This window comes from Pogoniulus pusillus, unplaced genomic scaffold (assembly GCF_015220805.1).
Source record: "Pogoniulus pusillus isolate bPogPus1 unplaced genomic scaffold, bPogPus1.pri scaffold_47_arrow_ctg1, whole genome shotgun sequence".
Lineage (NCBI taxonomy): Eukaryota > Metazoa > Chordata > Aves > Piciformes > Lybiidae > Pogoniulus > Pogoniulus pusillus.
The window spans coordinates 1,770,301-1,784,829 of NW_026974707.1; the positions used below are offsets into that span (position 1 = coordinate 1,770,301).

The 14,529-nt window shown below is 48.8% G+C and overlaps 1 non-coding gene and 1 pseudogene across 1 annotated transcript; one reads left to right on the forward strand and one right to left on the reverse strand.

Annotated features, from left to right (window-relative positions):
• Positions 1 to 4,849: 4,849 nt before the first annotated feature.
• LOC135174125 (olfactory receptor 14J1-like) lies at positions 4,850 to 5,613 on the forward strand (annotated as a pseudogene).
• Positions 5,614 to 13,923: 8,310 nt separating this feature from the next.
• On the reverse strand, positions 13,924 to 13,996 carry TRNAK-CUU (transfer RNA lysine (anticodon CUU)). Its single transcript has one exon. It is a non-coding gene; the product is annotated as a tRNA-Lys (tRNA).
• Between the last annotated feature and the right edge of the window lie 533 nt (positions 13,997 to 14,529).

Here is a 14,529-nt window from a genome sequence, read left to right on the forward strand (position 1 = left end):
TGCGGTTTATTTACATCTGGAATTTTTAAGAAGGCTCTCTTAGCCTCTTGTGTGGTAGCGATTAAGGCTTCTCTCGGGCAGTCTCGTGTCTGAGCTGTTGGGTCCAAAAACTGCCCCGTTCCCAGGAGGTGGTCTGTGGTCATAGCCTGCAGAGCCTGATTGTTACCAGCGGCAAATTGTTGCAGCACCTTCTCTACCCCCTGCCTCCAGGCAGATTCCCACAGCATGTATTGCGATGAGTTTAAGAGAAGACGAGCCAAAGTCTTTAAATCGAAAGGAGTAAGTACCTGACCTTCACAAACTGATTCTAACAGTCCCGTGAAGTAATGCGAGCCCAAGCCGTTCTCGGCAGCAACTCTCCTCAGGTCTTTTGTGATGGAAAAGTTAAGCGGCCCCCAGACAGGGTCTCCTCTGGCGGGGTATGTTACCGGGGCTACAAAAGGATTATTTCGGCCAAACTTACGGCGTGGAGGACGTGGGGGAATTTGAATAGCAGAAGCTATGTCCACGTCCCCAGCCTCTACAGCTTGCTTTTTAATCGTAGCCCATATCATGGCTGGGTCGTAGTCATCGGGAAACAAGTCTGGCTCTTGCTCAGGATCAAAGGGATTGGGTTCGAAGGGATCCTCACTAGGAGGTGTTGATTGAGCGGCAATAGTTGTATTTATGTGTTTGGTCTCTTTCTTTTTCTCCGGGGGGTTTAGAACCCCACTCGGACTTTCATCGTTTAAAGGAGGAGCTGACGGTGGTGTCGCCTCCTTTCCTAGAGTCTGATGTTTAACTCCTTTGTACACTTTCCGCCATGGGGAAAGCAGCTTTAGAGCATCAGAGTCTCCCCTCGTCCCAAGGTCCCATAGTCGAACCCCCACACGATCCCAAAAGTCATGCTCAAAGATGTTTACCGAAGTGACATCTGAAAATTTATCCCGGACCCAGTTTAGTATCAATTTCAGTTCATGGCCCGATAGGTCCTTATTATGTTTCTTCATTAATTCTTTCATCATTCTATAAACGTCCCTTTCTTCATGGGAACTATGATTACCCATATTAAACGGTTTCTCCGAGCTCACCTGCCAATCCTTGGCGGGGACAAGACGGTGGCCACCCTTTAAGACTTCTTTCAGTCTTCCTCCTCGATCCTCGGAGACTTGCGACCGGCTGCCTTATTTTCGCAGTTGATAGCCTGTCGACACGTCAGGCTCCCTTCGTAATCACGTCGGGGGTCACCATTTGCCGCAAAAGAGGGACGGGGAGACTCTTGGATGCCAAGAAAGTTCCATTTATTGTAACAAATCCACTATCTTTTATAGTCAATACAGTTCTACTCCAATCAGAAGGCTCTCAGTGATTGGTCCATTAAGCTTCTCGCGTATACTGCTGATTGGCTATTCCAACTCAGCTTCTTGCTAAAATTTCACAATTTCTGCTTAGCTAAGATCTCTTATCAGTACAAGAAACCATACGCTCTGACTCCTTGTTAGTACAACAGACCCTGCAATAAAATTAGGTCAGCGTGTTGTAAATTCCTCTTTCTTATCAATTAAGTAGGTGTCATTTTGCACAGCTCTAGCCCAAGGTTTATGGCGTAACTCCTCCAAGGTTATCAGTTGTTCCTGGCTCACAGCGCGCGACCCTACACTGGCCTGCATCAGGAACAGTGTGGCCAGTAGGACAAAGGAGGTTATTCTTCCCCTGTACTCAGCACTGGTCAGACCACACCTTGAGTACTGTGTCCAGTTCTGGGCCCCTCAATTCAAGAGGGATGTTGAGCTGCTGGAGCATGTCCAGAGAAGGGCAACAAAGCTGGTGAGGGGCCTGGAGCACAAATCCTATGAGGAGAGGTTGAGGGAGCTGGGCCTGTTTAGCCTGGAGAAGAGGAGGCTCAGGGGTGATCTTATTACTGTCTACAACTACCTGAAGGGGCATTGTAGCCAGGTGGGGGTTGGCCTCTTCTCCCAGGCAACCAGCAATAGAACAAGGGGACACAGTCTCAAGTTGTGCCAGGGTAGGTATAGGCTGGATATTAGGAAGAAGTTCTTCACAGAGAGAGTGATTGGCATTGGAATGGGCTGCCCAGGGAGGTGGTGGAGGCACCGTCCCTGGGGGTCTTCAGGAAAAGACTGGCTGAGGCACTTAGTGCCATGGTCTAGTTGATTGGTTAGGGCTGGGTGATAGGTTGGACTGGATGATCTTGGAGGTCTCTTCCAACCTGGTTGATTCTATGATTCTATGATTCTATGCAAGGTGTGCAGGGCTGCTGGGAGACTTTGAGCTCCACACATATACAGGCAGGCTTAAGTGAGCTCTGCAACTCAGTATGCAAGCAGGCAATCCATGTACGGAGTCTGAGCTATGCAGGGGGACTCCAAGCTTGGGGTCTGAGCGTGAGGGTCTGAGCACCTCTATTTATTGAATGTGGGCTGAGATTAATGGCTCCTTGGCCACTAGAATGACCAATCAGGTTGGCAGTCAGCCAAACCTTACCATAATAGGCAGAAGGCACTTGCCTGGACTTTCTCCAAATATGGTGCTCACATGGGCTGACACCAGGGAAGCAGGAGCTGGGTGTGTGGGGCTTACACAGCCTGTTCACAAACACCTTATACAACACAGACCCTAGGCAGGCCAGACTCCGTGACACCAGGTCTGTTGTCCCCCTTTGTGCTCATTCTGTGTTTGCCTCTGGTTTACACAGAAAAACATGTCCTGGCAGGGCAAGGCATAAATAAGCCTACTTTTGGGCCTCCAGGTCCTCCACTTTGCTTCCTAACCCTCTGGCTGAACCTCCATTCTTTCTTGGGACTGGGGTAAGGTTGAGAGGGGTAGGGGGAAGGTGAAGGGGGTGGTTGAGAGCACCTCCTGGAGACTCAGGTTGCTGGGAGGGGAGTTGTGTTTCTGTATTACCTTTTACCTTGTCTATTTCTGTCTATAACTGCATATACTGTAAACAGCTGCTTGTACATTGTGCCAGCTGTAAATAAATAGCTTCATTCATATTCCCAGAGCTGGCTGAGTCTAGTCTGGGTGATGGCTAAAGGTGGGGGGTGGGGAACCATCACACAGGGCATGGCCTTTCTTCTCCATAAACCAAGTCCAAGGGTTTCTGCCCTGCACTCTGCCTTTGTCTCCTGCACTCATGGCCTCAGTGAGCTGCTCTAAGGAGTCCCTGGGAGGCTTTGTCAGTAATGACCCTCAGTGGGGCCAATCAGTGCTTCAAGGCACTTTGGGCTTTGCTTCTGATTTGCACTGCTGGAGAGGCTTGTTCAGGCTGCTGGCAGCACCTGAGGAGCATGGACTCAGCCCCAAACACTCCATGGGGCTCATTAAAACCCTACTGAGCCACAACTTAGCCTCTGCTGCTTGCCAAGAGCTCTGCAGCTACTTGGAGAGGGTTTTGTTCTGAGAAGCATCTGCTCAGAATGCTTTGCAAGGGAACATTTCATCACTCTCCAGCAGGAGTTGTCTCTGGGCAAGCAAAGCAGAGCAGAGCCTGCCCCAGGCTGCTGCCAAGGAACAGACTCTGCAGCATCTGCTCAGCACAAGCTGTGTCTGACGCAGAGATGCTGCCAGCAGAAGCTTCTGCTGAGGCTCTGCACTTGCTTTCCTGCTTGCTCCTTCTTGGGGAGGCCACAGAGTGTCACAGAGTGTCCTGCCCTGCTCACTGCTCACCCTCACTCCCCACTGCCTCCAGCAGAGGCCAGAGGCACAGGTGAGGGACAGGATCTCCTTTGCCAGGGGCTGGGGGTCAGGGCTTGGCCCTTTGCACTCATGAAAGCCCTCCAGGTTTGCTCAGCCTCAGAGCCACCTTTAGCTGCTGTCCTGAGCTGTCAGCTCTGCCTCCAGCTCTCTGCTCTGTCCAGCCCCTGCAGGGGCTTCAGTGCCTCCAGGGATGCTTCCCTTGCATCCACTGCCTCCTGCTGCTCTAAGCAGGCACTGGGGACAATTCTGCAGTGTCCCTCCCTGGGACCCATTAACACTCCAAGAAAGTTCAGAGTTGGACTCTGACTTTGAATTCTGCAGAGGTTTCTTCAGCTTCTCAGTCTCTGAGGTTCATGAACTCAGCACCAAAGCCACCAGAGGGGTCCTTAAAATACCTTGGGCTGTTCCTCTGCTGCTGAGCTTGGGCAGGCTGCTGGGCTGGAGGGAGCTGCTGGCAGGCAGGCAGCACTGAAAAGAGACAGCTCTGGCCAGGAGCATCTCCTCTGCACAGCACAGCAGGGCTGAGGGCACTGCCAGAGGGTGCCATTGTGATGAGGGAGGCAGAGAGAGCTTTGAGGTGGCCAGGACCAAGAGCGTGACTGACAGCTGAAAGAAGAGAAACCTTCCCAGCCCTGGCTGTGGTGAGTCTCTGCTGCAGAAGGGATTTGCAGTTGCTGGAGCTTCTGAAGCTGCCACATCCCACAGCCTCTGGGATCTCTTTCTTCCAGGGAGGGAGAGCAGGAGGAGATGATCGAGAGTAGAGCTTCCCAGCTGGATTGTCAGAGCCACTGACATGAGAGCTGCACTCTGCTGGGATGAGTGCCAGGCTGGAAGCTGAGAGTGCACAAAGCTCCTCCAAAGGAAGAGAAGTAAATTTGAGGGGATTTTGTGGGAAATGCTCATGGAATTGTCCAAAGGAAATGTCCTAACTTGTGTAATGTCTTCTGCTCTGTCAACAGTCACCCATATCAAGAGGCAGCAGATGTCCAACAGCAGCTCCATCAGCCACTTCCTCCTCCTGCCATTCCCAGGCACACAGCAGCTGCTGCTGCTGCACTTCTGCCTCTCCCTGGCCACCTACCTGGCTGCCCTCCTGGGCAACAGCCTCATCATCACCACCATCGCCTGGCACCACCACCTGCACACCCCCATGTACTTCTTCCTCCTCAACCTCGCCCTCCTTGATCTTGGCTTAATCTCCACCACTGTTCCTAAATCTATGGCCAGCTCTTTCTGGGGCACCAGGGACATCTCCTATGCAGGATGTGCTGCTCAGGTCTTCTTTGTGTTATTCTTTATTGACACAGAGTTTTTTCTCCTCACCATCATGGCCTACGACCGCTACGTTGCCATCTGCAGACCCCTGCACTATGGCACCCTCCTGGGCAGCAGAGCTTGTGCCCACATGGCAGCAGCTCCTGGGCCTGTGGCTTTCTCAGTGCTCTGCTGCACACAGCCAATACATTTTCCCTGCCCCTCTGCCAGGGCAATGCTGTGCACCAGTTCTTCTGTGAGATCCCCCAGATCCTCAAGCTCTCCTGCTCCACAGCCTACCTCAGGGAACTTTGGCTCGTTGTGGTCAGTGCCTGTTTAGCCTTTGTCTGTTTTGTGTTCATTGTGGTGTCCTATGTGCAGATCTTCAGGGCAGTCCTGAGGATGCCCTCTGAGCAGGGACGTCACAAAGCCTTTGCCACCTGCCTCCCTCACCTGGCTGTGCTCTCTCTATTTCTCAGCACTGGCATCGTTGCCTACTTGAAGCCCCCATCCATGTCCTTCCCATCCTCAAACCTGGTGGTGTCAGTTTTGTACTCAGTGGTGCCTCCAGCAGTGAACCCTCTCATCTACAGCCTGAGGAACCAGGAGCTGAAGGCTGCCCTGAGCAAACTGCTCACTGGATGCTGTCAGAAGCAATAAACTCTTTGTCTCCTGCTGCACAGCAGCTCTGATGTCACTCAGAGCAGGCCCAGTCTGGCTTCTCTGATTTTGGCTGCTGATGGTGGTGTTACCCTTGTGAGAATGCACTGCCCACAGCAATGTCTTTCTTCGGACCATTTCTGGTTCAGTGTAACCCAGAGGCTGTAGACATGAAGAGTTGTGCTCCCTGTGTGCTCAGCACAGGACAGACCCTTGCAGGGACTTGTTTCTCTGAGCAGTGCCTGTGTGCAGAGGTGGAGGGGCAGAGTCCCAGCACAGCAGCAGTGCCAGGGAGCCCCAGCTCCTGGGCTGCCCTCAGCTGCTCTTTCTGCCCTTCCACACTCTGCTGCTGAGCTGCTGTGTTGGGGCAAGGCCTGAGTGCTCTGGCAGCTTGGGCATCCTGCTGCTGTGTGGCAGTGTTGGCACAGCACAGTAGGAACAGGCCACAGGCATTGCTGTGGCAGAGCCTCCTGGCAGCATTGCCATCCTACGAGGGCATCTCCTCATGCTTTATGCCATGGATGTTCCCCACCTCTGTGCCAAGCCCTCCCCATACCCTCGCAGCTGCTCTGCCCTTTGGAGAGGCTGTGGCTGTAGTGGCACTGTCCAGAGCAATGTGCAGTGATGAGCACTGCTGTGGGGCCACAGGAGAGTAGAGTGTGCTGAGGAGAGAATAAGGGAGGCAGAGAGAGGCAAAGGGAGGTGGGAAGAAATTTGGCTGAGGGTCTTCATAACCACTATGATGGTTTGGGTGTTCCCCACGCCCCCCCACTTTAGAAATCACACAGACTAGACTCAGCCAGCTCTGGGAATATAAATGAAGCTATTTATTTACAGCAGCACAATATACAAGCAGATACTTACAGTATATACAGTTATAGACAGAAAAAGACAAGGTAAAATGTAATACAGAAACACAACTCCCCTCCCAGAAACCTGAGTCCCCAGGAGCAGCTCTCAACCACCCCTGCACCTTCCCCCTGCCCCTCTCAACCTTACCCAGTCCCAAGGAAAAGTAGGGGTTCGGCCAAGAGGTTAAGAAGCAAAGGTGGGTGGAAGGTGAGCTAGAGAGATGCAGCTCAGCCAGCAGCCCAAGCGAGAGTGGGAGAAAAAGTGGCAAGAGTGTTATCTAAGCTTTTCATTTCTTCTTCCCATACTCCTTAGCAAGGGCAGTAGACATCACCATTGTTTTTCTTTCACAGCCTGTAGTCTAGTTCTTCTCGCCAAAACATTCTAGCCTGCTTCAAACTAGTGCACTCCACCCCTGTCTACTTCACTCAGAGTATTGCTGAGTTATTTTCTCCTCTGGAGGTTTGGTGCAGTCTGTGCCTTCCGGCCAGTTGGTGATCACCTCCACCAGACCAGGTCGGTCAAGATTCCCCATCTGTGCTCGTTGGGTTATCAAAGCCATCCATTTAGACCAGGTTGCATCTGTGGCATGATGCGGTGATGAACCTTTGCCTTTGAACATCCAGTTTAGAACTGGCAGTCTAGGAGCTAAAAGCAATTGTGACTCAGTTCCAATCACTTCAGAAGCTGCTTTCACTACTTCATGAGCTGCTAGTATCTGTTGCGGTGTAATTTGCCTCTGAACCTCTGTAGCTATGACCCCAGAAGCCAAGTGGATGACCACGTGTCTCATTTGGAGCTCTCTGCCAAAGGCTCCAAGTTAGACATTGTCACTGGCAGCTGTGTACAGAATGTTCTTAATGTCTGGACCAGATCACACAGGTCCCAAGCCCACTGCATGGACTACTTCTCGCTTGATCTGATCAAAGGCTGCTTGTTGTTCAGGTCCCCACTAAAACTTGTTTCTCTTACGAGTCACATCGTGCAGAGGTTTGACAATCTGACTGAAACCAGGAATGCGTAGTCTCCAAAATCGCATAGCTCCCAAGAAAGAGAGAGTGTCCTTCTTATTGGTGGGAACTGCCTGTCATGGAAGGGATCAGAGCCCTTTTGCCCTATTGCAGAATTTTCATTTGTACACAAAATTGTGGCTCAGAGGCCTTCCATCGAAAAAGTCAAAACAATATTTTCTATCTGCTTGCACTGACGTAGCTGCTGTACCAGCAGACGTACAGGCCTTGGGAGAATCTCTCTCTTAGAGAAACAAAAGACATAAACATGGCTATGTTTTGTGAAAAGGGTTTGAATTCTCAGACATGGTGACCACCTGACAAACATCTGCTGGGGGCTGACCCCTGGGTGGTTCCATAAGTTGGTTTTGGTGAGAATTAGCCAATTATATAAGTTGATTACAACTTTGTACCAATCTGTAAAGTTCACGTAAGTCTGCCTGAGTTGGCTGAACACACCTTTCCTGGAAATAATATAAAAATGCCACATTAGCCCTAGCCTCTCTTGCCCCTCACTCTCTGCCCTGCTCTACTTGCACCTCTTTTGCTCGATACCCTGATCGCTGATTACACACGCACACACACGCGGTATTCACATCGCAAACAACCAGCTCGAGACGGCTCTGTTCCAGACAAGGGCCCGATCCTTACGAACCTCTGGAGGTGGCATTCAGCTCAACCAGACCTGCGGAGCCTCGGACAATGCGCCTTAAAATCCATAAAGACTTTGAAACTTTTCTGAACTGCATTTGGGACAGTGAGTAATTGATAAACTTCTATCTGAAACTGAATGATCTCTCAAGACTTCAATGAACTCTCTCATATCATAGACTCTCTTCATTTTAGTCATTCTGTATATTAAATCACAACTACGAACCAAGAATCTACGTGGGATAATTACAAATAAGTTTGGGGAAGGGATTTCTAGTGCTTATAGTATTAAATCATTTATACCTTTTTATAAAATCGGCCTTGCATATCATTCCTCCAAACCTCCCCCCCCCAAACAAACTTTCTCGTCCATGACATAATGGCTGCAGACGAAGCAGGGTCGGGAAAGATGGATTTATTTTACAGAATGGCAGATATTATTGAATTTGAACATTTAAAACAGGCACTGGATATAAATAATTTAGTCAGCTCAGAACAAATTTTGAACAGGTTGGCAGATACGGTAGCCACGTTGTATACGACTTTGCAGGAAGATAAAGATAAAGAGCATATCGTTACAGTAGCAGTGTGCTTAATCCCAGCGCAAACTGAATTTGAGAATTTGCAATATGATATCGATGGTTTTAAACTTAAATTGAAAGAAACGAAAGAGAGTTTTAACGAACACATTAATTGCGTGAAAAAAGAGTCAGAGAGCTGGGAACGGCAAAGCGGAAGGCAAGAAAAGGAGATCGAAAAGTTACAAGCTGAAATTCAGCATCTCCGTTCTAAGATGCAATGGCAAAACAAGAGACTAGAAGCGGCACAAGAAGAGCTTCAGCTATTTCAAACAGACGGAGAGATTGCCGTTGCCGATACAGAATCCGCGGTACCTGAGGACCCCCAAATGCGTTTTTCAGAAGAACAGTCAGAACCGACAGCTGTCCGAGATTTGTCAATTTCTTTGCCGGTAAGGATTCAAATTCCACAACTGCAGTTGTCGGCAAAATCTCTTCAGCCTCAGCAGCAGGAACCGCAATTGCAGCCTTCACCAGTCCCTTCATCGCGCACCCGAGCGTCCCTAAATCAGCGGCGGACGCCGCCACCGCAGCCACTGTCGCCACGAGTGACCATTCTTCATACCGCCACGACTCAAACGGACTGCCACGCCGGATATCCGCCATTTGATCCACAGCCGCCATTGCACAGCAGCAGCTATGAGTACGCACATCCACAGCCTCGCCGGAGAGAAAAGTACCGCCCCAAGCCGTTGCCTGGAAACACACCAAGCAGCAGCGATGAGGAAATGGAGGAAACCTACGGGAGAATGAGACCCTTCTCCGTGAGACCCGTGTTCAAATCGGAAACCGTTTACGGGAAGAAGGGCAAAGGAACGACGACTGCGCGAATCCGACCATACACGGCACTGCAGATGCGTGAGTTTAGGGAAATGTATTCCCGCATGCCTCATGAAACCATAACTGACTATGTGTGCAGGGTGGTGGAGAGTGGTGCCAATTCGGTAATCTTGTCCCGCGAGGAGGTGGGGAGAAGTTGCTGGGGACCTGAAGTGTTCCTTGGGAATGGTCCCGAGGGGGAGGTTGCATTAAGTTCTAGAATCATGTGTTGGGCTGGTTCCTTTGATCCTCTAGATAGGGATGAACCAACAAAATTTCATATCACAAATTGTGCTGAATTGAATGAAGCAGTCACTAAGCTGGCGTGTGTGCAGGCTATGTATGAGGGGGGAATTTATCCAAATCCTATGGATGCCCCGATAGACCCACGACGGTTAAGACCCTTAGTAAAAGGTCTGTCAGGAACTTTAAGGAGTATATGCGATACAAGAAAAGAGCAAATTGAGGAAATAAGGCAATTTGGTGATGCAACAGGGTATAATTTAACCTACCACATTACATGGGGAGATCTGTTGGAGGAATTATCCATCAAAGGGCAAAATTTAGGTTATTCTGAACCTGTATCTCCACCGGCATCCTTTTTTGAGAAGAAGCAGCCTGGAAACAAAGGCAGCCACATAATCGCCTCACATAGAAGGAAGCAGGACGTGTGGCACGCAAAAGCGTTCCAGAGTGCCTACTCTGGCAGTCCTGAAAGTCCCAAAGGGAGTCCCAGAAGGAGCCCTAGAGCGAGCCCACGGTCTAGTCCCAGGGGGAGCCCTGAGCTAAATCGTCGCTATAGCTCGAGGATGTCCTGGGGACAAAATCCCAATAATGGGCAAGATGCATACCAGAGGCAGAACATCAAATATGGGGTGAAACCCTGTGATTTGTTGAAAAGGAACCGGGCGAGAGACCCCATGAAAGCTGAATTTTTTGGAATAATGGGAGGTTTAGAAAAAAGGATGCAAGATATAGTAGCTAAGGCTATGAAACACATCCTTGAAGAAAGGGAGACAGGAGGGAACCACGGTAGGAGTTCCAGAGCCGCCTCTCCTAACAAGCCTGATCAGTCTTTTGCTTCTGATCAGCAGGGGGCCAAAAGCAAACAAAAAAACTAGAAGTAGTGGTGAATGATTCAGGCCACATTTATCGCTTCGTGTATGCATGCCAATGGTCTGACAAACCTGAACCTGTTACCATGATTCCAACAGGACTGGACAGAACTGCTGTGATAGATACAGGTGCACAAATTACAGTGCTAAATGTGCAACTGGCAAAAAGCCTAAGAATCCTGCCATCCAGGAGAAAGGTAAAGATAATGGGTGTCACAGGACAGCCCGACCTATGTCCCTTGGCTAAAACAAGATTATGGTTACCTGGGGAAAAAAGGAGCACTATAGTAGAAGTGGCCTTAAGTCCCTATCCAGGAAATATTCTGGGATTTGATGTTTTGGCAGGCAGGAGATGGCATCTTCCAGATGGTACATTATGGAGCTTTGGTTATTATGAAATGGGGGCAAAAGGGGCAAAATCAGCCCCTGCTCGTGTCCAAATGTTGCAAACTGCTCCTCCACTACCAAAATCACAAATTACTTGTGTTGCACAATATCCATTACCAGCAGCAGCTAGGCAAGGCATTACTGAAGTGATAACTGACCTGGAAAAAAGGAAGATCATCACCAGAACTCATTCTCCTTACAATTCACCTGTCTGGCCAGTTCGAAAACCAGATGGCAGGTGGAGATTAACTATCGACTTTAGAAAACTCAATAATAACACTCTTCCTCTCACTGCAGCAGTTCCAAGTTTATCTTCCACAGTGACAGCCATTCAAGCAGCTTCTCATGCCTGGATGGCAACTATGGATGTGAAGGACATGTACTTCATGGTGCCACTGAGAGAAGAGGACAAACCACAGTTTGCATTCACCTGGCAAGGTATTCAATACACATTCAACAGTCTTCTACAGGGATACAAACACAGTGCAACTATTGCACATAACACACTTGCAGCTTTGCTTGACACTATTCAGCTTCCTAAAGATGTTAAGGTGTATCATTACATTGATGACATCTTGGTGGGAGGAGATGACAAGGAGCAGGTTGCAAAAGTAGCTGAGGACATTCGAAAATTGTTGACTGACCAGGGGCTAACTGTTCCAAAGGAGAAGTGCCAAGGCCCAAGCCAGGAGGTTAAATTCCTAGGATCTTGGTGGGTGGCAGGTGCAGTGTCAGTTCCAGAGGATACCTTACAAGAAATTGAAAAGGGTCAAATACCCTAGAACAAAAAGGAGCTACAACAATTGTTGGGCACCTTGGGCTACTGCAGAAAACACATCCCAGGTTTCTCCGTGATTGCTTATCCTCTGTATGATTTGCTTAAGAAGCATAAAGTTTGGGATTGGACTCCACGACATTCTGAGAGCCTGAGAGTTCTTAAAGATGAACTAAAGGCATATCAGAAGTTGGGGCCCTTGGAGGGAATCTCACAGCTTTTGACACTGAAAGAAGGACCTACAAAGGTATCCAAATTGCAGCAGCCCATAAACCCTGATGGAGCACTGCTTGGTCAGCCATATAAGCCTTCTTCTATTCGGGTGGCCCCAGAAATGACCGCAGGCTCAGATAAGTCAGGAGTGTGATTTACAGATGCATCCTCATGGAGGGTGGGGTTCAAGTGACATTACAAAGCTGCTGCCTTGGAGATTGGTGCAGGCCAAACCATCACTCAGGAAGGTGATGGCAGTGCACAGGTAGGGGAACTGCGTGCTCTCATGCTAGCAGCAGAGCATGGAGCAATGACTATTTACACTGATTCCTACTCCACGTTCAAAGGCGCCACTGAGTGGATTTGCCAGTGGGAAGCGAATCAGTGGAAAGTTTCAAACGTAGAAGTTTGGAGGGCAGATGACTGGAAAAGGCTACTGGAGATAGGCCGATCCAGACCCCTTAAAGTAGGCTGGGTTAAAGGGCACTCCAAACAGCAAACTCCAGCTGCAACCTGGAATGATCAGGCAGATTACCTAGCAAAGATAAACATGGTCAATGATGAAAAGGATGAGTGGTGGAGATTGGCTGAATGGCTACACATTAAAAGAGGCCATTCAGGAAAGGCAGACCTCTACTACGAATGTAGATCCAGAGGATGGCCAATTTCTATGACCACCTGTGAGGCAATCATTTCAGCTTGTCCACAGTGCAAGATTAGGCTGAAAGCAAATCACCCCAACCTAGCACCAGCTCAACACATTAGAGAAGATAAGAAGCTATGGAGCACATGGCAAATTGACTATGTGGGTCCATTTAAACCCTCACATGGGAAAAGATACATACTGGTGGGGGTGGAAGTAGTCTCCAGATTGGTCATGGCTATGGCCACTAATGCTGCCACAGACACTCAGACTATTGAGGCCTTGAAGCAGTGGTTCAGTTTTTTACCAATGCCAGAGTACATCCAGAGTGATAATGGATCTCACTTTACAGCATCATCCGTACAAGACTGGGCTAAGGGTGAGGGAGTTACATGGGTATTCCATACTCCCTGCTATCCTCAAGTTAATGGTGTGGTAGAAAGGTCAAATGCTTTAATCAAGAAGCATGCCATTGTATCAAGAGGTAATTGGGATAAACGTTTATCACGTGCAGTCTTCATTATAAATAATCGATGGGGCAATTATGGTAGTCCAAAAATCAAAGCATTTTGTCCTAATGAACCAGTAGGAAATGTTAATTATCCGCCAGATAAATCCCAACACCATCAACACTCACTACACAAGTTACAGGTGGGACAACCAGTAATGGTAAACTTGCCCTCGATTGGAGTTGTGCCTATGACACTATCAAAATCAAATGGGTTGTACGCATGGGAAGTGTGCTAGTTTGAAGCAAGCTAGAATGTTTTGGTAACAGAACTAGATAATGGGCAGTGAAATGAAAACAATTGATGTCAACTTCTCTCACAGTCACGCTGAGAACTCTGGGAAGAAGAAAGACTTCTTCTCCATTTTGTTTCTCACTCTTGCTTTTGCCTTAGACCTGGTCACATCTCATTAACCCTGCTCCTACTAACCTTGCTCCCTAACCTCTTGGCTGCACCTCTTTTCTTCCTGAGAACTGGGGTAAGGTTGAGAGGGCCGGGGGGAGGTGTTGGGGTGGTTTGAGAGCCCCTCCTGGGGACTCAGGTTTCTGGGAGGGGAGTTGTGCTTTTGTATTGTTTATCCTTTGTATATTTCTGTATATAATTGTATATAACTGTATATATTGTAAATAGCTGCTTGTAAATTCTGCTAGCTGTAAATAAATTGCTTCATCTATATTCCCAGGGTCCGTCTGAGTTAGCTGGGGCAAATTCAAAAGTGTGGGGGGGCGGGGTAACCCCCAAATCATCACATTTTTTATTGGCGCCCAACATGGGGCTCGAACCCACGACCCTGGGATTAAGAGTCCCATGCTCTACCGACTGAGCTAGCCAGGCAATGTCATGGTAGCTCTGGGGTAGAGTGCTTGCCTGCCGTGCAAAAGGTCCCAAGTTCGATTCCTGTCTGGACTCTGTGGCGTTGTTTTTATCCACCCCTGTCTACTTCGCTCAGAGTATCGCTGAGAATTATCCAATCTAATCTAAACCAATATTTACACTAAAACAATATATACAAGTTCAGTTCACACTTCAATCAGATATAGGTGATTCAAAAGCTCAGAACAGGGACTCCCAGGTGATGCTGGGTTCGTGCTCACGTACTGTAGATTCTATCGTAGATTCTCTCAGTGTTGGGCGCCGATGTTACCTAGAACAGAAAACTCCTAACAGCTTGAATTTAAACTCTCTCAGCTAAGGTTAAATTTCTCTGTGGAATACACTGGATTTCACCATTCTCCTGCATTACCCAGTATGTATGACCAGGACCTTCAGCAGACACCACCCCTCGGACAGGTTTCCCTTCGCCCCAAGGAGAAAATACCCAAACAGTTTTCCCTAACAGATTCTTCTCACGTACAACAGGAACTTTA